Here is a 27,760-nt window from a genome sequence, read left to right as displayed (position 1 = left end):
GTATATATATGTGTATGTATATATCCGTTATGTATCTCTTGAGGGTGTACCACTGACAGTGATAGACATGGAACTTTTAAAAAGTGGGTGTTTTAGCCGAGACACAAAACCTGGCAGGTTCTTTATTAGCGATTAAATTGTTTTCATTAAAAATAGTAGTGGGATAATATGAATTCATGAATGCATTTTCACTGAAAACGATCAGAAATGAAGCCAGTAACTTTTTCAGCCTTTTGAAATTGTACAGAACATAAACCCATAGAAACCAAAGCGGCCAAATGGACTTTTTTTAGTTCTCACTAAATATGGCAAAACTAATTTCAATCAAATTGGGGTACGGAAATTATACCCAGGCTTAAAATGTTTTTGCCAAATTGCAACCTCATACTACTTTTTTTTTTAACTGAAAGAGAAAATGTAATTTATAATGGAAAGTCTGACAGAAACGAAATGAGAGGAAGTAAAGTTGTTGCAGGATAGTCTGATCTTCATACGATCGCCTATAGCTAGCACCTAATGGACATCACTGTGCATGACGAAAGGAAAAATGTCATTTGCTTTCGGGCTGTTTTGCTGCTTTGAATAGGACGTTTGGTGATTGCAAACCTTTTTTTTTTTTTTTTAAATCTTCCTGAGATCTTTTTTTTAATGAGGTGGTGATGTCAACACAAATACTTGCTACTAAGGCAGAGGTTATCCCCTTAAATGGAAGTGAAGCATTGATTATCAGGAAGCGTTTGTCTTGTCTTTCTAGGAGATAGCCCAAGTCTAAAGCGATGGTTTTATTATTAATATCTTCTGGGCAAGATTGTGTGTGTGTGTGTGTGTGTGTGTGTGTGTGTGTGTAATATAAGGAAAGCTGGGCCCTATCTGAGACCAATTAAACTCGCATCTTCTGAGCTGGGCCTTTGCGTTTCTGACAACTCCCCAGGTGATTCTAATGTGCAGCTAACTCTGATGATTTCCTAGAATGTTCTGTAGGAATCTACTGTGTTTAAAAGATTTGTGTTCAAAATCTAGTGTAGCTGCTGACCCTAACAAAGCTTTTAGATTTGTTGCCTTAATTTGATTATTCAAGACTTGGGATTATATTGCATATGTACTTTATTTAAAAGGCAGTGAAAATGAGGGGTATTCTGAACATCAGTAAGATGCCTTGAAATCTTCATACAAAATCCCACAACTGAATATGCGAGCCTGTATCTTGTTTTCTCTAGTGAAGTCCAAGGCTCTAACCTTATCCACATTCTTTTTCTTTCTCAGCAGGTAACCAAATAGCAGTATGCCGATAAAGTTATCTGATGTTTAGTTCTTAAAACCGATGGGATTTAGGAATTAGGCCTAATCTCACACCCTTTTGTTAAGTTCCAGAAACTTTGCAGCTATAGAAGACATGGGTCTTCTCTGTATGTGATTTAGCTTGCTCATAAAGAGTCGTTTTAGATTCACTGAAATTAAACATATATTTTACCCATTTAAGAATGGATTTTCTCCTTTCAATTCTTTTTATTTTTGATACAGAAAGAATCACAGTAAAAATGGAAAGGATATACACAGAAAAGACATGAGATCCTTTATCTCTTCTTATGAAAATGGCGTTTAGGTCCTGTGCAAGCAGAAATTCATCTTGGTTTTTAACTTTACATTATGGTTAAATGTTTGGTTATAGCCTGCCCTCATCTGTACCTGGTTCTCTGCACCCTTCCTAGGAACCTCTTCCATCCATGTACTGTCTTGGTGCTCAGCTTTGCCTTCATGGTGCTTTTCGAATGTGCCATTACTGATGTTTGTGGAATGGTGGTTTCCACCAGATTCTGTAAACTCCTGAAGTTAGGGGCCAGGTTGGCTCCATCCGGCCCAGTGTGAACTCTGTATCTGGCAGGGTGGGGATTGTGATGGCCTGAGGCTTATTTCCCGGCATCACTTTTGGGATCATTTTGACAGGGTGAAGTCTGAAGAGTGCTGTGTGAGAACCATATAGTGAGCAGCGTTTTCCTGCTTCGGAAAACCAGAGAATCACACCCTCTCAAAGAAGGTACGGGGCTCTTCTGGGAGCCCTTCCTTCGACCGTGCTGTGCAGACCCTGGAACGACACAGAGGGTCAGATCCTGCAGAGTCACTTGTCACTCATTTTCTTGGACTGGGTCCTAGCCGGGTGGCCTCATCGTTCTAGGTCTGAAGGTTCCCCAGGGAGGGAATTGGAGATGTTCTGGGTTTCCGGTGGCGGTGTTGTTGGAACCAAAGGTCAGATTCCAGGCCCATCCTTTTTGAACGTGCCAGTGTGGACGGTGGGATAGAATATTTGAAATCCCCAGGGTGTCAGACGTCTCAGGCTCCAGATCCGCAGGGTGATGCCCTGCCACTCTGTGCCTACCCCTGTTTCTCGGGCTGCGTTTCCTCTTTCGGGGGGCGTTGCTGTGGGCATACCCCTCTCCCGACAGCCGTCCAGCGTGCACCAGAGGGGAGAATGGAGCCATTTTTCCATTGCAATGGTTAACAAATATTTGTTGGCCTTCAAGTGAAGTGGTAGGTACAAAGAAGAAGAACAAAGGGAAGCTCTTGTATACCCTACTTTCAATCCCCACCAGCAGCTTTATGGATATTAAGGGGAAGACTAAAACACCATTCACTGAATTTACAAAATTTTCTTTAATCCTGCGTAGTATAAATTTTCAAATTCTCAATGAAGTGCCACTCGAGCAGTTGTTAGTATGTTTGGTTTGCTTTCTGCACGTATGTATGTATGCATGTATTTTTCAGGGCACCGTTTTTAAGTGGCAGGTCTCATAAGATTTCACCCTTAGATTTTTCATCATGTGTGTCTGAAAATTAAGAACACTCAAATAGTGTTATCACCTCTAAAGATATTAACCAGAGTTTCCTAATCTAATTTCCAATCCTGATTGAAATTTCTTTGATTGTCCCCATGAAAATATCTGTATTATCTCTTTCCCCCTCCAACCCGCCCCCAACATTGTGTTTATGCATGATATTTTGTTTTTGTGTCTCTTTAGAATTTCTTTTAAACTAGAGCAGTTCCTGTAATTTTTTTAAAAAGTGATGTTTATCTTAAAGAGAGCAGGCTGGTGGACTTGAAAAATACGTCCCCTTCTTGAACTGTTGGGTTATTTCTTTGTGGTGCTGTTTGTTACTCTACCACTCGTCTTGCTTACAAATTGAAAATTAGGCTGAAAGGCTGGTTCAGATGGAAGTTAAACATTTTGACCTGGAATATCTCGTCGATTATGTGCTTTATACTGTGTTTTATCTGGAGAAATGTAATGTCAAGATGTGTTGCTGTTGGTGACACTACATTACCAACTTGGTAGAATTAGAGACCCAGATCTATCCATTGTAAAGAAACCTTTCCCCCTCTGTAATTTAGCAAACAATCTTTGCGTTGATTTTTTAGCACTGGGCATAGATCCCTGTGCCTGTGTTCCCTAACAGCCTTTGACCTGATGGTTTTAGTATGTATTGAGGATATTTGCCTGAATCAGAGGGTTTTGAACTAGTGATTTAAAAAAAAAAAAAGCTCCATCATTCCTTCTATGCTGATAGCTGACAGTGAAAGAGATTTCTTTCATTGTTCATTTCAGTGCTGTCAGCTTCAGTGTTCATACATATACAAATATAATGTTAATAATCCTTGTATTAAATATGGTTCCTTAGCTGGAGGAGACCGGCAGTATCAAAGCATCCTTCAAATTTCTTAAGATATTTTGATAAGAAAAATAGGTTTTGATTCAAGCTAATGGTCAGAAATGCTTTAATTGCAGGAGGGAAGACATAATTATAGGCTGTGTTTCCTTACACATAAACTCTAGTATACTTTTGCTATAATTTGGAACCTAGTGACAATCTGTGTACCCCCAGCTATTAATCTTGCTATAAGCACCAATGTTTCTCCAAAATTCTCAGATTGCTCCTCTACATTTTAGTAATTGTCCTTAAAGATCTCACCGGGTTGACCGTCAGTGGCTGACCAACTGAGTCAGGTGGGTTACTGTGATGCCCAGTTAAGTTGCTCTGTCAAGGATCACTGAGGTAGTGAACCCTTGCATCCATTCACAACCCAGACTTGGCTGATGAATGAAAGTCAAAGAGAGTGACTTTCTAAATGTTAGTTTGGGCTCATTCTAGAGGAAGCTGACAGGACTAATATTAGGTGCCAGTATAAGTTCCCAGGGTGATTTAATAATTAATAATTAAGAAAATGATGCTCAGAGAGGTAAAGCAAGCAGACCCAAGAGTCCCCCCAGCTAAGTGTGAGAGCCAGGCTTTGGACCCTGAAATGCCTGGTTTTAAAGCTAATGCTTTTCTAAGTTGGGTTCCCTGCTGCCCGAGCTCATGGTGAGGTTTTTAGACTCAGTAATCCATCTGTATGAGAGCCCATTGGAAAACCACTTTGGGTAGAGAGTGGAGAATCCGGATCTAATATACCGCCTAGAATGGAGGGTCTTCTCAGGTGAACTGGAGCCATCGTGGTGGGGAAGGCAGGAAGGAAGGCAGGGCTCCTCACGGCCCAGCCTGTAAAAAAAAGGAAAAATGTACCACATGTGACTGTGTAGATAATCTATTCTGTAATGTCCTCAAAATTAGCATGTGCAATTTCATTAAAACCAGTGAAGATTTCCTCTGACAAGGCTGGGGTAGAATATGCCAATTCACATTTTAGCAACAGCATGAACACTTTCTTAAAAATGTATGGATTATCTTTGGGCCTTCCTTTCTGTGTGGCACAGGCAGAATATGGTTTGCTATTTCACAAATTTGGATTCTGCGTAGATCAAATTATTGTTCCCCTAATACAAGAACTATATAGAGTGAAATCTGGGAGCAATACCTTTTTCAGACTCTTAAATGTGACCTAGTAATTTTTTTTTTTTGATTGTGGCATTTAACTCACTTGTGATATATATAAAATGACAAATATGGGTTAGAAACATACACAAGTTGTATAGACAGTTCAGGACAACTAGTGCATAAAAACCATTGAAACTGCTTTGAGGTGGTTTATAAGACACCAAAAACACGAAGTCCTTCTATCCAAAATGAAACTTCACCAGATTAACTTCTCTTTTCTCATGAAAAGTATTTGGGGTTTTTTAAATAACCACTAGTAATTAGGACTACAATTTATCTAACTTTTGACACATAAAAAAGAGACAGGATATCAATTAATGACTAAATCATTGACTTAATTGTTTTTAAGTAATTTGGTAAAATTTGTTGTTGAAATATACCTGCCCATCCTATAGAAATCACTGTAGCCCTCTAGCTTCTTTCCATAAAAAAGACAGTAGACTCACAATTCAGCATCAGGGGAATTTTTCAATATGGAATGGCAGAACCATTTATTCCTTTGTGTGTGATATTTCTTGAAATGGTTTCATCACTAGGAGATTTTCCTAGAAACTCTTAAAACTAAAACCCTAAGTTAAAATAGTGAGAACACTGCAAGTTACCAGCAAAACCCTATAATCTTTTTAGAAGTAATTATTTACGAAAGAAACAGGTAATGAGTCTGCTGCTGTGCCCGTTGGTGGTAACTTGCTTGGAATTAAAGAAAAGAATTGAAAACTTGTGTGTGTGTGTTCTCTTTGTTCGTTGTTTAGTTGCTAAGTTGTGTCCGACTCTCTGCGACCCCATGGACTGTAGCCCAACCAGTCTGATGTCTATGGAATTTGCAGGCAAGAATACTGGGGTGGGTTACCATTTCCTTCTCTTTGTTTATGTGAGTTTCTTTACAGACGCTTTCACTCACAGATAAACACAACTGAGCTTCCTAAAGCAAGTATCTGTAATGTTAACTGTGTTATTTTTTATCTAACAGAGGTAGTTTCTTTCGAGAAGAAAACTGGCATGTGTATGTAGTTGCATTTGCTTTAGCATTCCTAATACACAAATTTTTTTTCACAGTAAAGTTAAAATCTGGTGGGATAGCATCTTTAGACTGGCCCTTCTCTAGATTTTGTTGGTTGGAATATATTATCACTTTTATATTGTTATGGTACTTAAGGAAATCTGTATAACCCTTGATTCCGTTAACCTGTCTTTTCAAAAGACCTCTTTGGTAATACGGCTTTCTATGATGCTTTAAAAAAATACCAACTATGTCTTATTTTTAACCCACCTCAAAGTCACATTTACATGAATTTGGGATGACAATTCAATGAAATGAAAGCAATTAAGAAAGAACATCCCTAAGATTTTTCAAGCAGTGACCATCCTCCAGAGCTCTAGATGTGGGGGTCTCTGTGGGTTGGGGTTTTCCCCATGCATGCGCACAAAATAATCCGAGTTCATTTGTACCACGGTAATGAACAGCAGGGCACTGAATCTTTTCAGTTTTATTGGTATTGTATACAGTAAGTTATTAAATTTCATCTCTGTAATACACCTGCAGTAAAATAACAAAACATTGCCGCACTTAAGGAACATGTGTGTGGTACAGTGCCCTCCCCCATCATTCCACTGCCCCCCCAAAACAGCTGCTTACAGATTTCAAGATCCATTGTATATATTCCCTTGAGCCCACCTCTAATAATCGAGACACATCTGCCATTGCAGTATTATAGGCATATGTAGTTTTATTGAAAACTATACCTGTAAAAAAATTAAATAACTCCTACCTCAATTTAATTGGCAAGATATGTTTTGCAAAGATCATATTGCAGACCTCTTGAGATCCCGTGAGTTCATTTTATTCTTATATTACAAATCACTAAATATGTTATTTTTATTTCACTAAGTAGCTAACTTTTCTCATACTCTGATGATAAGTCACTTTCATTTTTTCTTAGTTTTGTTTTCCTTCTCCCCTCATCTTTACACACACACACACACACACACACACACACGCGCGCGCGCGCACGCACGCATGTGTATGTACACATATAAAAACTACAGGAAGGAAACATCAAGCCTGGCTACCACCAACACAGGATAAATAAAGTCGAAAGGAAAGGACCCTAAAATATACCTCTAATTCTGAAGTGATTATCAAATAGAAATAAAGGTTATAAAATCAGGATAAAATTCTTAACTCATCTTATGCTTTCATAGAGAGTTTTATAAGCCTCTCTGAGATCCATTTGATTATCCTAATAGAATAGGACATAATATGAAGAGGGAATGAGTTAGTAAGTGATACAAAGCTTATATAGGTGGATTCCTATTGGATTAAATCCCTTACCTTAGCATTAATATTTTGTTGAAGATTGCATCAGTAGTGATGCCTGTAAAATAATTTTTATTCAAACAGAAGTATTAGTAAAATATTCACTGAAATCAGCTAAGCATAACTTTCTTCTCACTTAGGGTATGTAGGGTGTCAGTATATATTGTATGGTTATATAATAGTGAATATGAATAGTTATTCATTATGAGTTAATTTTGCCACTCTTACAGCCATATAAGATTGGCTAAAAAGAAGTGTTTGTAATTTGTTTCATATTATAATGGAAAAGTCTGAAGATAAGATGCCAGCTATATAAATAGAAAGAAAATTATATACCTTTTTGAGAGAATATGAAGGTGACTTGACATAATGTCATAGAAAGAATATTTTGTGTTCTTCAAAAGGACTGTATGTGAAATGGACAGAGGGAATAAGAGATGGGCCCCTGACCCAAAGTGAGTGTAGACTTAGAAGATATTCTCTGGTGAGAGTTGAAAGGTGGATGTTTTTACAGGAGGAAGTCGTAAATAAATGTCAGTGACAGTTGCCATAGAGAAGATAGGAAATCGGGTTGCGTTCCTGATCACCAGTTTGGTTTAAAAATAGTTGCATGTTTCAGTGATTAATTTTCTTTTTTTGATGAGAATATTGGTTAAGACCTACGGTCATTTGGTTTCACTTGGGGCTGCCTGGATCTATGAGATGTTGCTCTGTCTGTGATCAACCAGAATATTTTCTGCCCCTCTTATGTTTCACATTCAAAGACTAGTAGCGGTACAAGCCTGTGTCCTAGAGTGGACAAGTCGCGTCCTAGACTTATTGCTCAGAGTTAAGATCTAACACCCCGAGAGAATCAGAATTCAAGATCTGACAAGTATTTCAACTTTTAAGTTTTTTCAGTAGAAAATTCATTATAAAATTCTAAGCAAATTTTTTGCACAAAGCTCACACGTGAGTTGTAGAATACAACTTAACTCAGGCTATACCACTTCTTTGAAGTCCCCATCAAGTGAGCTTTCTTCCTTGGATGCATTTCACTCCTGTGGAAAGATCCATTACCAGTACCTTTGAGCTGTGAAGTCTGTCTGTCACTCTGAGCCCTGCAATTCAGAACTGTCATGTGGAGAGTGGCTGGTACAACACGACATTAGCAGGGTAAGAGATTTGCTATGGACCGTGACATGTGGCAAAGAGGAATGTCAACAGCTGCTACTCCTGTGACATCGTCCCTCAAGGAGTCGGTCTGCATCTCTGCCATTTAACTGTCCCAGCTCAACAGGAGACACTAATACAGACCAATTTCTCTTCAGCCTGACTCCCACTTTACTACCAAGTAAGATTTGCTTGAATGTGTTTTCAGAGTGCAAACCTTGGGTGCCATTTTGTCAATGAAATGAATATTTTAACGGTGGCATTTTGTTTGTGAGGGAAGGGGTTACCCTTTGATTTATTTCTAGGAGAACTTCCTTTCAGTTCTCTTTTGCAGAAAACACATCCTTATCATTCAGAAAACACAGTCTTACCATTCTCGAACTTCACACTGTTTCCATTTCATAGTTATAGTTAGTCATTCAGTTGTATCCGACTCTTTGTGACCCCCATGAACCCACCAGGCTCCTCTGTCCAAGGGATTTTACAGGCAAGAATACTGGAATGGGTTCCCATTTCCTTCTCCAGGGGATCTTCCCAACCCAGGGATGGAACCTAGGACTCCTGCATTGCAGGCAGATTCTTTACTGTTCTAGCCACTAGGGAAACCATTTCATACTTGATTACAAAGCATATTTATATTTCATTATATCCTAGGTAGCTATACTACCCCCTCATGTTTCATAGTGTGACTTAGGAGCTACTCACAGATGCCAGGCTTGGAGGCTCCTGTGGAATTTCATCCAAAATGTCTCCCTTAGTTACCTGGTTGCAAATAATTTTATCAGTGCTCTAGATTATTTGTCCATACAGTTCTAGAAATAGAACACAGACATCCTAGGTCAACTCTGGACAACCTCAGCCAGCAAGTGAGGCACACCAGAACACCCAACAACAGTATGCTCCACCACACCTTCACTTGGGGGTTTAATAATGTTTGTTATATGATAGCGCCATAACTCCGCCCCCCAAGATCCTGTTATCGCTGTGCTTGGCAGAGGGTTTGAGCTAAGAACAGTGTAGTCACCTAACGTGAGTCTCTAACACAACGTTTTCACATTGATATTCTCACATCTGTTGAGATATATTTTTCGAGGGGCTAGAGTAAAATTTGGCAATTACTGATGAGATAATTCACCTCAGGTATTGTACTTTTGACCGTGAATTTTATTGGTTGAACTTCCTCTCAGGATTAGTCTTTCCATCTGTGTCTGTTGGCTTGGCGACTGTGACTGCTCCCCAGTCACCCTCCTAGACTGCCTCCTTCATCTCCATAAACCCTCAGTTCTCAGATTTGATCGATTCTGCTTCCTGTATACCGACCCCTGCATCCCAGTCACCGCTGTTGCTATGCCCACCCCTCCATTTCCTTCCATCCCCACCTCCTCCTCCTCACAAGACTGCTGGAGCCATTGTCTCCAAAGCTCCCCGAGGCGGTTACACGGCCCAGCCTCCCTCCATTCTTCAGGGAGCAGCCTTAGGATGATGCATGGGCTCTAGAGAGCCTGGCCCCTGCCTTGGCCTTCAGCTTTGTCTTTCCCACTCACCACTGATACCTTGTGTTCCAGCCACACTGAGCCGCTCCGGGTTCCCTTGAGGGCTCGTCGATGGTTCTCCCTGTCTTCACAAGGACCTTTCCGTTGGCCTGGGGCATCTTCATCTCACCCCTCCTCCCCCTCTCCTTCTGTGCCTGCACGGGGTGACTCTTGCTCTCTGTCCAAGGGTTAGCCCAGGTCACACACTCTTCCCTCCAGGGGCCCTCGTGTTAGACTCAGGCCAGAACGAGGTGGCTCTGTCCGTGCCCAGGTAGCCTCTGACGCGCCGCGCTCTGCCAGGCCAGAGTTGTCACGCTGTCTGCAGCCGGAGAGGACCGAGGACCGGGCCTGTCGTCCCTCCCCAGTGCCTAAGAGGGGACACTGAGTGAGTGCTCTGGGGTCAGTGGATGGATGCGTCAGTGGATAAGTGAACCAACCGCAGTGACGAGTTAGATAACTTGGTGACACCAGTGAGGGCAGATCTGTTTTTAATCCCCATTTTATTGATAATGAACGGGAGACTCACAGCCTTTTTGCCACTATGAACAGTAAGTGGCAGAAGGGGGCTTAGGGGACACAGTCCTTTGGCTCCAGACTTGTCATTTTCCCTACTGCTTCTTCACCCAGTTGTCGAAGCTTTTTGTGATAGCCATTGGGCCACAGTCTCCTCATAGCTGGTCCTGGCTCTCTTCTCACTGTGAACTTACATATTGTTTAACTTACTGCACGGGGACCTTGATTAGTAGGGAAGACTGCATTAAAAAAAAAAATCTTTTGGCCGTGCTGTACAACATATGGGATATTAGTTCCTGTGGTTCAGTCAGTAAAGAATCCGCCTGCAATGCGGGAGACCTGAGTTCGATCCCTGGGTTGGGAAGAGCCCCTGGAGGAGGGCATGGTAACCCACTCCAGTATTCTTGCCTGGAGAATCCCAGGGACAGAGGAGCCTGGCGGGCTGCAGTCTGTGGGGTCACAAAGAGTCGGACACGACTGAGCGACTAACCACAGCAGTCACAATCAAGGCAGTTTCCTGACCGGGGATTGAACCTGTGACCGCTGCATTGGCAACGTGGAGTCCTATCCACTGGACTGCCAGGGAAATCCCAAGACTGTATTTCTAAAGATGGTATGATGGAGCCTGCAATCTATATGGTCAAGATTATTGTCTTTAGAGGGTCCAGAAAGAATATTTTGAATGTCTCCCATGAGGACTACAGGTTGCATACACCATGTGGTGCGTATTTCCTGCATCGTCTGTCACCTGTCAGCAGTCGTTCCTCTGTTCCACTGCCGAGAGGACCGTGGTCGTGTTGGAGAGAACCGTGGTCTGTCTGAGACTGGGAAGGCCCTGAAGCTCAGGGGTGAATGTAATACCAGCTGTGTTTTTGTCGGTCAGGTTTCCTCCTCCTTCACTCTTCCTGGTCCCTCTTGCTTGATGCGGGCGGAGGTGGGGGCATTGGAACAGGGAAGATGGGATTGAGTTGAGCGATCATGATTGGCTTCTCTGTTTCCTGCATGGGATTCTTTTCCTCATAAACTCAACACAGGATATGAAAAAAAAATGATGATATGAGTTTTATCTCTGTGTATAATTTTGAAATGCAGAAAGATGGAATGTTAAAATAACCATATGTCACCTGATTGCCCAATGCCGCTTAGTAGGACATGAGAAACTAAAGCTCAGAGATGTTAAGAGACTTGTCAGCTTCATATAGCAGCCCCCATTCACGTGAACCTCCACACAGCAGTTAACATTCCAGTAGTATGGGACACTGACATTTTCTTAATACTTGATGTCTTTGTAGCCTCTTTCTTCCAAAGGCCACAGGGCTGCCCTGGACCATGATGTAATAGCCAGTCGTAGCCGGAAATACATCCTGAAGAAATTTCTAGAGGAGTGTCCCTTTGTTCAGCTACCACTGAATCGCATCGTTACGGAGCCAGAGGGTGTCATTTGCTTGTAAATACTGAGTTTTTGAAATGTCACTGTAACATTGGAAAAATGTTGTCTCAGAAGGTTGCCAAAGTGACGGAGTCCCGACATTGTAAATACCAGCCAACACAAGTGCTTGTAAATGACAGGAACGAAATATACTTGACTAAATCCGTAATAATCACTGATAACACTGTTTACCCTCAGTGACCAGGAGCTGTGAACTTGGATAAAAAGCACATGTGGGCAGATATCATTCATGTGTCTGAGCCTCTAGCCATTCCAGCATGTTTTGATGGAAAATCTCCCTAAATATGTAAAAGCTCTGCAATAACTAAGAAGCCAGTGTGTAAGATAGGGCGTCAGGCAGCCCTAATGGAACGGTAGAGAGGCCTTCCTATCTTCAGCAACCCAGGGGGCTGATAAGACGGCCGTTGTTCTGATCAGAACCAAACCGGGAGCCCGGCCGAGCGGGACAGTCACTGCTCTTATTTTCAATGGATGTGATTCCTGGAAGGTCCATCTGCCGTAAGCAAGAGCTTACGCACACACCGTGTTCTCTCGAGAGAAAGAAGATGCAGAATGAACTTAGAGATTAAAAGTCTCAGAGCAGCACAGGCAGGATTCCAGGAAAGCCTGAACTGGAGTTGGCGCTTGAGAGGGACAGTGAGGCTGTCCAACCTCCTTGCCGTCCTAATACCTCTAGAGCCTGGGCTCGTCCTTAACAATAACTTCCTTTTGGGGAAATGACTGCCTTCTTCCCTCTTCTGCTGTAGCGTAAAAATGGTGCCTGGGTATCAGAGGCTCCAGGAGGAGATGTCTAAGGTGGCAAGCCTGTGTTCCTCTGGGAGGTGGCTAATTTTGCTGTTCGGGCACCCCCACCAGTCCCCATCTCCCCAGGGGACAGTGGAGACTGCACGACAGGGGGCCAGACCCTCCCAGTATTTCAACTGGCGAAAGAGCTCTAGCTGGTGAAAGAGACGGGGCGTGGCGTGGTCCCAGAGGCCACGCCCATCACTGCTCTGATGGGCACCAGGAGGAGTGGGATTTGCCTGGAATGACCGCCTTGGCTTTCATATATATGCAAATACTTTTTCTTTTTCCCGACATACTCCTGCATTGGATTCCTGTTTCATAGTAAAAGGAATTCCTTTTTCATTCCTTTATCATCACTTTCTTAACTAAAGATACAAGGCTGAATTCAGTATTAGAAATGGTGCTGATGAAAGTTGGGCAAAACTACAATATTATATATCACAAATTGACATTTGACCCAGGCACTGTAGTGGTTCTGCTTGGTGACTATTTATGCATATTTATGAGAGGGAAAGGCTGTCTATCAGAAGGTGCCCATATTGGTATTAGCTGGAACAGCGGTGAAGACTTTATAAGTGATCTGAGTGTTTAAGCCTGTGGGATGTTGGTGCATTTTGGTGTCCTCGAGTTGGGTCTATGTGGATGATAAGACAGCTTCCAAAGAGCATGGGCAGTGGAAGGAGCCGGAGTGTCCCATGCCCCTGGAACTCTGTGACTGGCTGACATCCTGGTGACATGGTCCTTCAGCCCTGCCCTGGGGAGCCCCTAGGTGGGGGAACCCAGTATGCTTCTTCAGCTACCTGGCAGCTGGCGGAAGGCAGGGCCCGCTGGTTTGGCTGATAAACCGTAGGTGTTGGTGTGGGAGAGACGGTGGCCAGTCTCAGACTCTGTCCTGGCTCTGTTCCTGCTTGTTGGTCACGATTGCAGATGGAGGTTGAATAGCTTCTCACATCTCTCTCAAAGAAAGACTGCTTTGTCTTCCAGGGATGAGGCAGTGGCCATGTGGATATTCCGCAGTGGAGCCGCCCTGCGGTGACGGAGTGATGGTTGTCATCCTGTCCAGGCTCTGACAACTGTAGGGACCCTCCCAAGCTCTCAGAGCTGGAGCAGACCTGGGAAAGCCTTGAGCTCGGACTTTTTCTCTGATTCTCAAAAGACGAAGGACACGTGTCCCCAGTATCTCCTCTTCCCACTTCTCCTTTTCACTCTTCAGTAATCTCCTAAAAATGATCTTATAAAAACCTTTGGGGTTGTATTTTCGGCCCAGCAGGTGGATTGGTCTCTTGGTTGGGGGAGCTGAAAAAGAGTCAGAATGAAAGTGGTCAGGGCAGAGAGTGACTGTGGAAGATCTCTGCTGCCTGAGCGGCCACTCTAGTGAGTTTGTGTTTTGTTAAACCCGTCTTTCTCTAAGACAGACTTCTGCTGTTTCAACTTCGGTACTGCACGTGGACAGCCACAGATTTGACGCTGTATCCGCTTTGGTTGTCTCCCCTTGTTTTTCTTCCTGATTCGCTGCTTCCAACCAGCTGTTCTTTTAGAAACCAAAGAGAAGTAAAAGAGGTGGGGGAGCGGGAAAGAAAGATGGAGAGAGATGGAAAGAGAGAGGGAGACTGTGAGAGGTATTGTTTCCTATTGATGGTTTAAAGTATCTGCCAGGTGCATCAGGTAGCTCCTTCATGAATTTAGCATTTATTTATGAGTTTAGAGGGACTATCTTGTTGTTTAGTGGCTCAGTCATGTCCGACTCTTTTATGGCCTCATAGACTGTAGCCCGCCAGGCCCCTCTGTCCCATGAGATTTCCCAGGCAAGAATCCTGGAGTGGGTTACCATTTCCTTCTCCAGGGGAATCTTCTCGACTCAGGGGTCAAACCCACATCTCCTGCACTGGCCAGGAGTATTCTTTACCGCTGAACCACCAGGGAAAGCCATCTTTGAGCTTAGGAGTTCGCTCGTTAAGAAAATCAGTGGAAGCTTTGAGGAGCTCCCTTTTCCGCTTGCTGGGTCCCCTGAGTCTGTCCTTTCAGCGCTGCTTTCCCCAGGCACTCCACCCCTACTCCCACTTCTAATGTTTGTAAAAGCTCAGAACTGGAGCCTCCTCTCCCAGGATCTAGCCCCGAATTGCCCCCTGGTGGCTGGAGGGGCTAACGGCAAGGTGGAGCCGGGGGAAGAGGCCACGCGGCTGTTTTGTGTCTTGCCTGGTTGCCTGAGATGGCGTCTCTGTATCCATGTCGGTATGAGCCAGCTCTGAATAGGTAAGTCGGTCTCTCTGCTTTGTTTTGGGTCATTCTGCTGCAGGGCTCCCTTTTCCTGTTCTTGTTCCCCACTTTTGTTTGGCCTGATTTGTGTTTCTACCCATGTCGTATTGACCAGAGCCTTTCCAGCCATACTCACCACACCCAAGTGGGTGAGCGAGAGGCACCCACATACGGAGGGACGAGAGAGGACAGTTGCAGGCGATACATGCTGTCACTTCACGGGCCGGTGTGAGCAGCTCCCGGAGGGCCAGGATTTTACAGGTGCGCTGAGGAGCCAAGCGCGTGTCACCTCCGTGCCGCTCGTCGGCCGGCCGAGTGCGACCGTGTCACCTCATTGACAGCTGTCTGTTGTCAGAGGGCCATCTTGTCTCCTTTTCATTTTGCAGAGACATCTGCAGAGTTCTGCAGCTCTGACGGGGCGCCCTGCCTGCCAGCCCTCAGACTCAGGAAGCAGCGTAATGGAAGGGCTCAGAAAGGAACATTAAACCATTGGCCATCTTGGTTTGGGCTGTTTTGGCCAAATATGTCTGTTGTTGAGGACGGTACCCCATCTAAGGGTGAGAGAAACATGAGATACGATCTCTTGATGAACTGGGCTGGTATTGTATTCAATGTCTTGGTAGTGATTGGCCCATGGGATTTCAGTTGATCTGAGTTTATAGGATAGGGTGGAAAACTCATTATCAGAGTTAAACCCCTTGTTTCATGGTGAGGTTAGACAGGATCAGAAGCATATCTTAATCCTAGGATCACAGCAGTAGTGTCTTCTTTGAAGGTCATAGTGGGACATTTGGCCTGGTAGCAACAGCAATGCCTGGAACATGTGTGGTTTTGGAGGAGGTGGTATTCTTGTTCTTTTCCAGACAAACTTGACATTGCCATGTTTGATGGAGATTCTGGAATTACCCTGAGATCATAGCCTCTCTATTTCATGGAATGTAGACTGCCTCTTGAGGGCATTTCCTATAAAACTTAGAGATATCAAGCTGGACTTCTCAGATAGGGAAAGACGTTAAGTGATAGTACACAATTCAGCACAGGAGTTAGAATGCTTTATTCTTTGCCTTGCGGAAGTGTCTTCCCATGAAGCTCTTTTTTTTTTAGGCTGAATCAGGCAGCATGTGGGATCTTTGTTCCATGACCAGGGACTGAACCAGTGTCCCCTGCTTTGGAAGCGTGGAGTACTAACCGCTGGACCACCAGGGAAGTCCGCCGTAAAGCTTTACTTGTTGGAGCATCTCTCAGGACTGGTACTACATGCAGGGCTTGGTTGGGATTGAGTCACCCTGGGGATGCTTCCTACATTCGGGAATGATTTAGTAGTGTCTTAAGTTTAACAGGAGAAACATATTTCATTGCATTCATTTAAAAAAATTTATTGAGAGAGGGACAGTATGAGGAAATATTGAATACATTGCTTTTACTCTTTTTCTTTTTTTTTTGCATTACAAAGTTCCCCTCATTCATTATATGCAACATAACGAACCTTTGTCACTGAATCTGACTGAGAAGGAAGATCTCAGAAACCTTGAGAAATTTGTTTGAGACGCTCTCTGTCCCATTTGAAGGGCAGTATTAGAGAAAGGTAGACTCATTAAATTAGTTGGAGGAAATTCAGACAAGGAGACAAAAAAGATTCCTCTTTGGAGTTGTCCTTCATAAACTAAAGAAAGAAAGAAAATGAAGTAGCTCAGTGTCCGACTCTTTGCGACCCCATGGACTATAATCTGCTCCTCAGTCCATGGAATTTTCCAGGCAAGAGTACTGGAGTGGGTTGCCAAAAGGTAGGAATAATTGAGCAGAATATTTAGAATCTAGCAGCTCGTAGACTGGAGGTCGAACCACTGAGTTCTTATCCCGCCTCCAGTATGTTTTAAGGCTCAGTGTCTGCCTCTTGAAAATGAAGGCTCAGTTTAGGTGGTCTCTGAGACCCCCCTCTGGCTCCTGGTGCCTGTGACTGTCGGAATAAGGAATGTGGGAGGGGAGTGCACACTGGTAGCCTTTAGACATTTCGGAAGTGTTTGACACGTTCCCCAAACAACGTGTGCAAGGCAGCAACTCTTTGCCCTTGAAAAGAATAAGAAACACAGAAAATACTCTAAAGAGATATATTTAGCCTCCATTAATTATTTGCTTCCTAATTTCTGTTTGGTACAAATGATAAATGATTTTCCTTTAAAAAAAAAAAGTTTAATGACTACGATGCAAGTGGAGAGAGAAGGTTGCGTCACACGGGACTCATGACCCACCCGCATCGTCACGATGCTTCTTGAAGACGGTTTTGTCCAAGATGCTGGGTCAAAAGCCTCTGCGACAACAGTCAGTTGATTCTAGAACACTTTCTCTTTTTTCACGTTTTAACACCTCCAAAATTTATGGCATACCAATTTAACTGGCAGCTCTTTTTTTTTTTTTCTGGGTGGTAATAATGAGGTGTCTTGGTACATCATTGGTACCAAGATGATGTATCTAGGTATCTTGGTAGATAATGATGTATCTTAAACATTCACAGGCATGTTTGATGAAATAACAGTTCTAAGAGAAACAAACTTTTTTTTTCTTTACCTAAAAATGGCTCAGTGGCTTCTTTACTTCATTGTTGACTAATGTTTTTCAATCACTTTGAAGAATCCAGATTGTCTTAGGAAGGCAATTCATGGACAAAGTTTATTCTCCTAGGACCCTGCACTTAATGCACATTTGAGGAAGGAAAAAAATACATGCCAGTAAGTAGTTCTTGGGGCTTCCCTTGTGGCTCAGCTGGTAAAGAATCCGTCTGCAATGTGGGAGAGCTGGGTTTGATCCCTGGGTTGGGATGATCCCCTGGAGAAGGGAAAGGCTACCCACTCCAGTATTCTGGCCTGGAGAATTCCATGGACTGTATAGCCCATGAAGTCGCAAAGAGTCAGACACGACTGAGCGACTTTGACTTTTCAAGTAGTTCTTGTGTAGAAGCAAAATTCTAAAACTAATATAGCAACTTTAACTCATTGGCCTTCATTATATTTTCCCCTAGAAATTCCTAGAATTTTCTTTCTAGAATTATTCCAGTTAAATTTAGTCAGAGATGCCAGATATCTTCTTCAAAGAAAGGTTAAGGGTCTTTGTTAATTTCAGGCTGAAATTATGAGTCAAAGTTGGTCTGTAAATCCCTTAGACTTTGGTTTTCATTCATATACTTTTAGTGTTTGTTGATACTTTAGAGAGGATTTGTTCCAACTCCTCATTTCACTAATGAGTGAATGAAGGTAAATCACTTTATCCAAGGATTCCTCGGATAAAAGCTGGCTGGCCCATGCTCATTTATGGCGTTCTTGCCGCTAAGATCCCTACAGTGTAAGCAGAATGGGATTGACTGCAAAATGCGTTCTGCACAATTTTGTTGGTGTCTTTTGAGTGTTACACTTGCGCTTATCCAGGCGAATATACTTGGGCTCCTTTGGTTTGTGTCTCTGGATGCCGCAGTTGTTGTTCTGTGTGCTACACGTTTAAGTCTATAGGTGATTTCATAAGGGTCAGAAGTGAAACTTGTCATATACAACTGAATATACACCACCCTGGTTGTTGTAGTACCATCATTTCTTAGTGAACGCTGTGATGGTTTAGAGAGCTGAAGCAGAGGCTCAGAGGCTGCAAGTTTAGTGTAAAAACTGTCAAATGCAACTTATCTTATAGTGACTTACTGAGGCCTTGGCCTAATTTTGTTTTTTCTCCAGACCTGTGTATTTTCACCTTTGAAATAACAATCTGGATTTAGTTTTCCCTAAAAAGAAAAGCAAAAATCTGTGAGGTCTTTAAATTTGAACATAATTGTAATACATTCTGCCTTAATATCATACGTATTCACAAATAGTAAGTGACATTCTTAAATAAAATAATAATTTCTAAGACCCCTCACCTTATTTACTTCAAAACTGATGGAATGAGAAAAGAGTTAAATCTTAATGATTTTAGTCAATTAATGTGTGATTTTTTTAAAAAAATGGATATATTTTGTTTCAAATCCCTCTCAAAAAGATATCGAAAGTAATATAATGCTAACAATTTTAATTTTAAAAATTCTTTCACATATTTATTTTTTTCAGTTTTAGTGATGTATAATTAACGAATAAAATCATATGTATTTAAAGTACACAGCATGATGATTTGATAAACATAGAGTTTGTGAAATATTTATCACAACTAAGTTAATTAACACAGCTATCATCTCACAGAGTTACCTTTCTGTGGTGAGAATGCTTAAGATCAATTCTTAGCAAATTTCCTTTTTAAAAAGATTTTATATCAAAATTTAGTTGATTTACAATGTTGTCATCTCAGGTGTACAACAGAGTGATTCAGTGACACATATACATGTATATACTCTTCAGAATCTTTTCCCATATAGTTTATAACAAATTTCAAGTAGAGGATACAGCATTATTAACTGTAATCACTATGCTGGCCATTAGATTCACAGAACCGATTCATTTTACAACCGATAGTTTGTACCCTTTGATCAGCATCTTCCAATTTCACTTGTCCCCTCAGCCCATCAGCAACTATTCTATTCTTTGTTCCTATGAATTCCGTTTTTGTTTTTTAAGATTTTGTATATGAGTGATATCAATCACTGTTTGTCTTTCTTTGTCTAGCTTATTTCTCTTAGAATGATGACTTCCATATTTACCCACATTGTGACAAATGGCAGGATTTCCTTCTTTTTATGACTGAATAATACTCCATTGTAGACATATGCTACATTCTCTTTATTTGTCTGTTGATGGACACTTAATTTTTCTTGGCTATTGTAAATAATGCTGTTATGAACATGGAAGTACAAGTATCTCTTTGAGATACTAATTTTGTTTTGAATCTCTACGCAGAAGTGGCATTGCTGGGTCATGAGGGTTTTTTGTTTTTGTTTTTTTTGTAATCCTATTTTTAAATTGTTGAGAAACCTTCATCTTCCTTTCAGTAATGGCTGCACTAATTTGCATTCCCACCAACAGTGCATGAGGGTTGCCTTTTCTCCATCTTTGCCAACATTTGTCATCTCCTGTCTTCTTGATAATAGCCATCCTAGCAGGTGGGAGGTGATATCTCATTGTCGTTTTGATTTGCATTTATCTGGTGATGACTGGGCTTCCTAGGTGGCGCTGATGGTAAAAGAACCGCTTGCCAATGCAGGAGACATTAGAGGCCCAGGTTCGATCCCTGGGCGTGGAAGATCCCCTGGAGGAGGGCATGGCAATGATGCTGAGCATCTTTTCATAGGAAAATGGCTGTTCAGGTGCTCTGCCCATTTTTAAATCAGACTGGGTATTGTTTTTGTTTTTTTGCTATTGACTTGTATGAGTCAAATATACTGACTCATACATATATGAGTCAGATATACTCCATAAAGTTTCAGCTTTATGGAGTAATAAGAGTGTTGAAATTGACCCTAAAGCTGAGTAAATGAAGTATTGCACAAATACAATACAACACTCATACAAGTCAATATATTTTGGACCCTATATATTTGGTTGCCTTTTCATTTTGTTGATGCTTCCCTTTGCTGTGCAGACAATTTTTGGATTGATGTTGTCCTACTTGCTTATTTTAGCTTTTGTTTCCTGTGCTTTTGGTGTCATATCTAAAAAATCATTACTAAGACTGGTGTCAAAAAGCCTTTCCCCTGTGTTTCTAGGAGTTTTATGGTTTTAGATCTTACATTTAAGTCTAATCTATTTCAAGTCAGTGAGTGCTGTAGGATGGGGTCCAGTTTTATTCTTTTGTGTGTGGGTATCTAGTTTCCTCAGTATTATTTATTGAAGAGACTGTCCTTTCCCCATTATGGGTTTCTGGTGCCCTTATCAAAAATTATTTGAACTGTATATGTGTGGGTTTATTTCTGGGCTCTTAATTCTATTCCATTGTTCTGTGTGTCTGTTTTAATACCAGCACCATGCTGTTTTGATCACTATAACTTTGTAATACATTTTGTAATACATTTTGAAGCTTTGTTCTTTCTCATGATTGCTTTGACTATTCAGAATTTTTTATTTTACCATACAAATTTTAGGATTAATACCAATTTTGTATTGATAAATAAGGGTAAAATGATTTAAAATCATCCTGGAGATCACATCAAAAACCAGGATTAATATTCAAATGAGTAGCTGCATTATTTTAAATTTCACGTGTAGTTCCTTAAGTAATTTTGTCTTTAAGTGCTAAAAGTGACTTACAAGCATCATGTGAAGAAGGAGAGCTAGTAATTACATGTTCAGGAATTTTGTAGGCTACCTAATAAACCATCTAGAGCTTGAAATAAACCACAATGAGAGTATTTACACTATGGAAATATACCTCCCTCCCAAGAGGCTGTATCAGCATACCACTGCAAGGTTAAAGAACTAATACCTATGATACACTTGACCTATTTCTATTATTATTGTTATTATTAGTTCTTTTTCTTAAATGTTAAGTTTCAACTTTATGGAGTAATAAGAGTGTTGAAATTGACCCTAAAGCTGAGTAAATGAAGTATTGCTCAGAGAAAACTGCACTGCTCTTGGCTCTTGAGGAACGACTCTGCTCTTGAGGGCTAGTCCTCCCTCCTTGTTCCTATCAGTTCCCTGGCTCTTCTCAGGCAGGCTTTCAAACAGGTCTTCTGCTTCCCAGGGATGCACTCGTCCTGTTCCTGGAGCTCTTTTCGCCTCCTCCATCCGGGCTCCCAGTTGCGATGTTACTGTTGTCCATGAGTTGGACTTCCTCCATGCTGCAGAGACCCCAGTTTCTTATTCCTTTGTGCAGATACACTGTGTAATGCAGTGGTCCCCAACCTCTTTGGGCCCAGAGGTCTGTTTCATGGAAAACAATTTTTCCAAGGATTGGGGTGGGGAAACTGACAGATTCAGGATAATTGAAGCGTGTTAAATTTATTGTGCACTTTTATTCTGTTATTATTACATCAGCTCCAGCTCAGATCATCAGGCATTAGATCCTGATGGTTGGAGACCCCTGGTGTAAAGTACCACCTGGTCAACAACCTTGTTGAATTAGTAAACTGTTCTTGTCTGTTCCACACCGTGAGAATTGGTTGTTTTGCCTCCTTTCCTACTTTTTCTCTCCTCACTTATCCTCCCCTACCACCACCCTCCCAAGATGCTACCTCTTAAGAAAAAGAGAAAAACTGCCTCACACTTTCCTATACTTACATTTTGATATAAATAACCGTTACTGGTAAATTTAGTGAGAATTAGACTAAATATGTTATTTGAAAGAGGGAGGATCATCCAGTGAATAGAAATGAAGTAGATCAGGAATTGTTGTTACACAACTGAGAACTTGACATCTTTTGTGAATAGAACATTGAGCTAATTTTAGTGCTTGCTAGTTTTGTAAGAGACTTCTTATTTTAAGTGTTCATTCAGAGGAACTCCTTGGTTCTCAAACTCAACTTTATTCAGTATTCCAGTTTCCTCGCCTCATCTCTCTGTAATGTTCCTTCTTGTGTGTTAACCTGTTCTTGCTCATACACTTGTGTGGATAACTAAGACTTACAGTAAACCTTCTTCCCAGCAGGAAGACACTTCTAGTTGTTAACCGTTGTTCAGTCACTCAGTCGTGTCCGACTCTTTGAGACCCCATGGACTGCAGCACGCCAGGCTTCCCTGTCCTTCACCATCTCTGGGAGCTTACAAACTCATGTCCATTGAGTCGGTGGTGCCATCCAACCATCTCATCCTCTGTGGTCCCCTTCTCCTCCTGTTTTCACTCTTTCCCAGCATCAGGGTCTTTTCCAGTGAGTTGTCTCCTCGCATCAGGTGGCCAAATTATTCGAGCTTCAGCGTCAGCATCAGTACTTCCAATGACTCTTCAGGATTTCCTTTAGGATGGACTGGTTGGATCTCCTTGCAGTCCAAGGGACTCTCAAGAGTCTTCTCCAACAGAGTGGATGATAAATACAGTTTTCATGTATAAGAGCAGATGTGTGTTGGATGGTCCAGTTTGATTGGATTACTCCACTACCTGGAAGTCAGTGTCATGATCAGGGGATTTAATGGATAGGATGTAAAGTTGTTCAGTCAGTCTTCCATTAGCCAAATGTCTTGTTTGGGCAGGTTATTTAAACTTTCTCCCTGTCTGTGAAATGGCATTACTATTAGCGCTTCCTTTATAGGGTTTTGTGAGGATTTGAATAATTTAATGGACATAAGATACTTAAAAAAGTTTGGTCCATGGAATGCACTCAATGAATCTTGTCTATTATGATTATAACACTGAAGGTCATTAGTCAAGCTACAAGTTTTCTTTAACTTTTGGTAGATAAGAGTGGACAGTATCTTTGAATAAGTCATTGTTTTTTAAATCTGTGGATCAGGTTTTCTTATGAAGCTTTTTATTTTGGTCTGACTCATAACTTTGGTAACATTAAGTACTCTTTGCAGTTTCCTGCGGAGAAGGTAGACAATTCTTTCTCTCTCTCTCTCTTTAAAATTCCAAAACCTAATTTCATAGCAGAAGAAAATAATATAGCAAATAAGTATTTAATAAGTATTTGGATTTCTAGTGTAATAAGTATTTTTATTTCTAGTGTATAAGTAAAATAAATAATCTTTGGAGAGCTACAAAGGAGCTAATGGTGGCCAGCATTTGGCTCTTTGCCCTCTGGAAGCGATGTATCAATATCTTTTTCCATAAACTAATACCAAGTTCAACACAGTGTGGGATTTCCCTTGATTACAAATGTTAGCAGCATTTATGGGATCATTTTTTGTGCATAGTCAGTGCCCCAAGAACACGCAGATTTCCTCTGAAAAGGATGAGAGATGTGGCGGACACATTGTTGAGTCCCACTCATTGGACGGTGATAACACGATGGCGTTTAAAGTCCTTGAAATAGTCGTGTTGGCCTGATCAGAGGCTGCAGGGCTTCAGCAGCCTCTTTGACAACTTTATGGGATATACCCCAGTGGCTGCTCGTATCAGTTACACGTAAGCATAGCCATTTAAAATAGTTTGTTCCTGCTTGTGCTTGACTCTGATTCATATTTTTCTTGATAATAATAGGATTAAGTGACTCATTTTATTCCCTATTCCGAGAAAAGCATGCCCATTAGGTAGAGGGAGGCTTTAGGGATTAACCCCTTGAGGGGCTTATTTTATAGTTATCTTCATACTTAGTTGCTATGTCATGCCTGACTCTTTGCTAGACCCTGTGGACGGTAGGCCTCCAGGCCCCTCTGTCCGTGGGATTCCCAGGCAGAAACACTGGAGTGGGTTGCCATTTCCTTCTCCAAAAGGTATCCTGTCATAAGGTAAGGGGAGGCCAGGGTGGGGGCGGGAGTGATGGTGGGATAGTTTTGTGTTCTTAAATTTAAATAAGCGGTGCCATCTCACCAGCTTTGGGCCATCTGTCCTCAAAGAAGGTGCTTAATCTTTCTTACCTCCCATTGGGCATCCGTTTCTACATTTTTATAATGTCAAGCTCACCAAATGGATCAGAGGCTCGGGATCAATCATGGCATGTTGGTGGAGAATCGCTTAATTGAAAAGTATGGGTGGTAAGATGAGATCTAAAGACCAGAGGTAGGCAGTTAACTCTGCAGGGGGAGCAGCTCTCCATCTGACAGTTTACTGACACCCAGAGTCTGCCTGGCCTTTCTCACTCAGCTGTGTTCATGGAAGGGCAGAGGTAGCGAGGCCTTGCTAACATTCTTGCTGGAAAGCTGAACTCTTAAAAACAGTGGTTTTCCTAACATCCATTTAAAAAAAAAAAAAAAAGGCTTGATAGCCTATTCTGACGTGAAACCTCCAAGCCTTGTTTAATGTTAGATGTCAGGGGTGTGTTATTGAGGCGGCCCGGGGTAGTTTCCCCACAGGCTTCAGAGATGTCTCCGCACAGGTTGAGTGGACTGGCTGTGAGATGGGAATGAACGATGGCAAGTGAAGTCGGGGAAGGAGGGCTGGACTGTGACAGGGGAAGTGGAAAAGGGGGCGCCTCAACTGAAGAGCCATGTGGAAAAGCTCTGAAACTGAGTGGTTGAGAAATGGCGCCTCTTTGGGTCCTTAGCCTGGAGCAGGAAATAAGTGACTGGCTTCCTGTTTGGGGAAAAGAAGTCAGACTCTGGATTCTGGGCCTGCTTCTCCTCTCACTAACACTTTATATCCTGGTTACAACATCCCAACAGTCACGCCTTCTTGCAAAGTGCACAGTGATAAAATTGCATAGCATTTTCTTTCATGTCTTTAAAAGATATTATAAAAATAACATACGAGTGCTTTCTTAAAAATTCTCACATGAGTGTATTGAGTAAAATAGAAAAGGGATAAGTGCATTACACTTACAGATTAATTTGGACAGAATAAACTTAGTTATACTGTTTGTTGTTCAGTTGCTAAGTTGTGCCCTGCTCTTTCGTGACCCCGTGGACACCAGGCTCCTCTGTCCATGGGGATTCTGCAGGCCAGAATACTGGAGTGGGTTGCCATTTCCTCCTCCAGGGGATCTTCCCGACCCAGGGATCCAACCCGCCCCCCTGCATGGGCAGGCGGATTCTGAGCCACCAGAGAGGTCCAGTTATAATATAGAGACTCGCTAGTTAGAAAACCACACTGTCTCCCAGCACCCAATTATAAAGATTTACTTGTGTGGCTTTGGCAGAGTTTAAAAATTTCAAAAACTCTCCTTGTTAATTTTATTAGTTTTTAAAACAGGATTCTTTTTCCATTACAGTTTTTAATTGGTTAACTGTTGTATAGGAAAGTTGTTGGGTTGTTTTTTTTTTGGGGTATGTTGATCTTATAACCCATAATATTACAGAACTTTTTCATTAGCCTCTGATTTTTTTTCTGTTTGTTTGCTTTTATTTTGTTTTGTTGATTAAGATTTTCTGGGAAGCAAATCATTGGCAAATATTGACAACATTGTCTCTTAGTTTATTTCCCTTGTGTTAATATACTGGCAAAGACCCCCGGTAAATTGTTAAAAGAATAATGGGCATCAGGTACGCCTTGCCTTTTCTGACTCGAGCAGAGAAACTTCTAGTGATTTATTACTAAATAGACTTCTAGCAGATTTAAGAAAACTTTATTATAATCCATGACTTCTTAAGATAAATATGCCTGTGTGTGTTCAAACTAAAGCCATATATGCGTAATAGAATCTAAAACTTCAGGTCATACTAAAAGAATTCCTGATGAACCCTGCTTTTCAAGTTTATAAAAGAATTGTATGTTATATACATCTATGTTCTATTTAAATTTTTTTTATAAATTGGCAAAGCAGGGTTTAATATAAAATGGAAAACAGGGTTTGTCCCAGAATTTTGTGACTAAATTCAGTGTGATCCAGGGATTCTGTTTCCTGTTCCACCTGGAGGGCAGCCTGTCATCTTCCTTGTGTTACTTTGTCTGGCTGCTAAGTTGGCATCTCACCTTTATGATGCACATCTGAAGGACAATGGGAAATTTTTCGACTTCTTTTTGTACCTTAAAATAAGCTTACGTAGGGCAGAACTTTTTAATCTTTGGGGGAAATTGACTGGAGCTGATTCTTTGGAAGTGAATTTTTGACTAATTTTGAAGTTTCTAATTCTGTGTGTCGATTGGGATCATTTTTATTATCCTAGGATGCATCTATTTTCCAGACTTCATAATTTATTGCATAAAGTTATACATAGTTATTTTTAGATTGAAAAGCACCTTATCAGTATCCAAGATTTATGTCCAGATATAGTTTGTAATCTTGTTGATTTGTATTTTCTCTTTTTCTATTTTTCCTTCTCTCAGATTTACCTGAGGTTTGTCATTTCACTGATCTTTTCAAAGAACTTTCTTTTGGTTTTATTGATAATCTACATTTTATTTCATTTTCATTTCATACGTATTTTAATACCTTGTGTTTCTAGTAATACTGTTTTTCTTCCTAGTTTTTTATGCCTAGTTCACTTAATTTTTATTTTAATATACTGAATATGCAATTTGGGGCCATAATTTTTCATATGATAACTGTTTGGGCTGCATCTCATAGACTTTTTAGTATACTACTGTCATTTTCATTGATTTCTTTAAGTGTCATTTTAAAACTGTTTTAATACAGTGTTTTTTGTGGTGGTCATGTGACTACCGTTTTGAATTTCTTACTTTATTGTATTTCAAATGGGGAAATGACATGGATATTTCCTAATTCAGGGTGATTTCAGTGAGATTTTCCTTGTAGCTTCATCTGCTATCAGTTTTTAAACATTCCATATGCATTTGAAAAGAATGAATGTTCTGAGTTTTCTCTGTTTCCTTATAGTAAACAGTCTTATTTTCAGTCTACTTGCTTAAATTTCTGAGAGATTTGTTCTAGTCTACCATTTTGATGATGGATTTGTCAATTTCTCATGTATCCATACTTTAAAATAACCCTCAAAGTATGTTAATAGACATTAGAGGCTCTTGAATATTTAATATTTTTGGTGGCCTGGAGTTTCATCGATGTGAAACATACATGCTTTTTTTTCTTTTTATTAATTTTGCCTTGAATCGACTTTCGACTGAATCATGTTGCTGTCTGTGCTTTCTCCTTGTGGATTTTATCCTGCATATCTTCTCTTGTCTTTTAATTTTTCACGTTCTCTTTGTTTTATTCCTAGTTACATTTCTTTAGCCAGCGTGTCAGCCACTGTATGTTTATTGAGAAACACAGTCTCAAAATGAGCACAACAAAATAAGGTTGCATTTATCGTTTCTTACATTATAGTTCCATTTGCAGTGATCTTATTCTCGCCATGTTAACTTTCCTATTTCTCGAGTCTTCCTATTTAATTTCTATCCTTTGCTGGCTTGACCACCTCCTCTGGTGGCTCAGATGGTAGAGAATCTCCCCGCCATGCAGGAGACCGGGGTTCGCTCCCTAGGGAGGGAAATCTC

The 27,760-nt window shown here is 41.2% G+C and overlaps 1 protein-coding gene across 20 annotated transcripts in view; it reads left to right on the top strand.

Moving 5' to 3' along the window:
* Nucleotides 1–27,760, top strand: part of TCF4 (transcription factor 4) — a 377,287-nt gene that overhangs the window by 190,721 nt on the left and 158,806 nt on the right. The gene's annotated exons all lie outside the window — the stretch shown is intronic.

Source organism: Cervus canadensis, chromosome 23 (genome assembly GCF_019320065.1).
Source record: "Cervus canadensis isolate Bull #8, Minnesota chromosome 23, ASM1932006v1, whole genome shotgun sequence".
Taxonomy (NCBI): Eukaryota; Metazoa; Chordata; class Mammalia; order Artiodactyla; family Cervidae; genus Cervus; species Cervus canadensis.
This window is presented reverse-complemented; position numbering and strand designations above follow the sequence as displayed.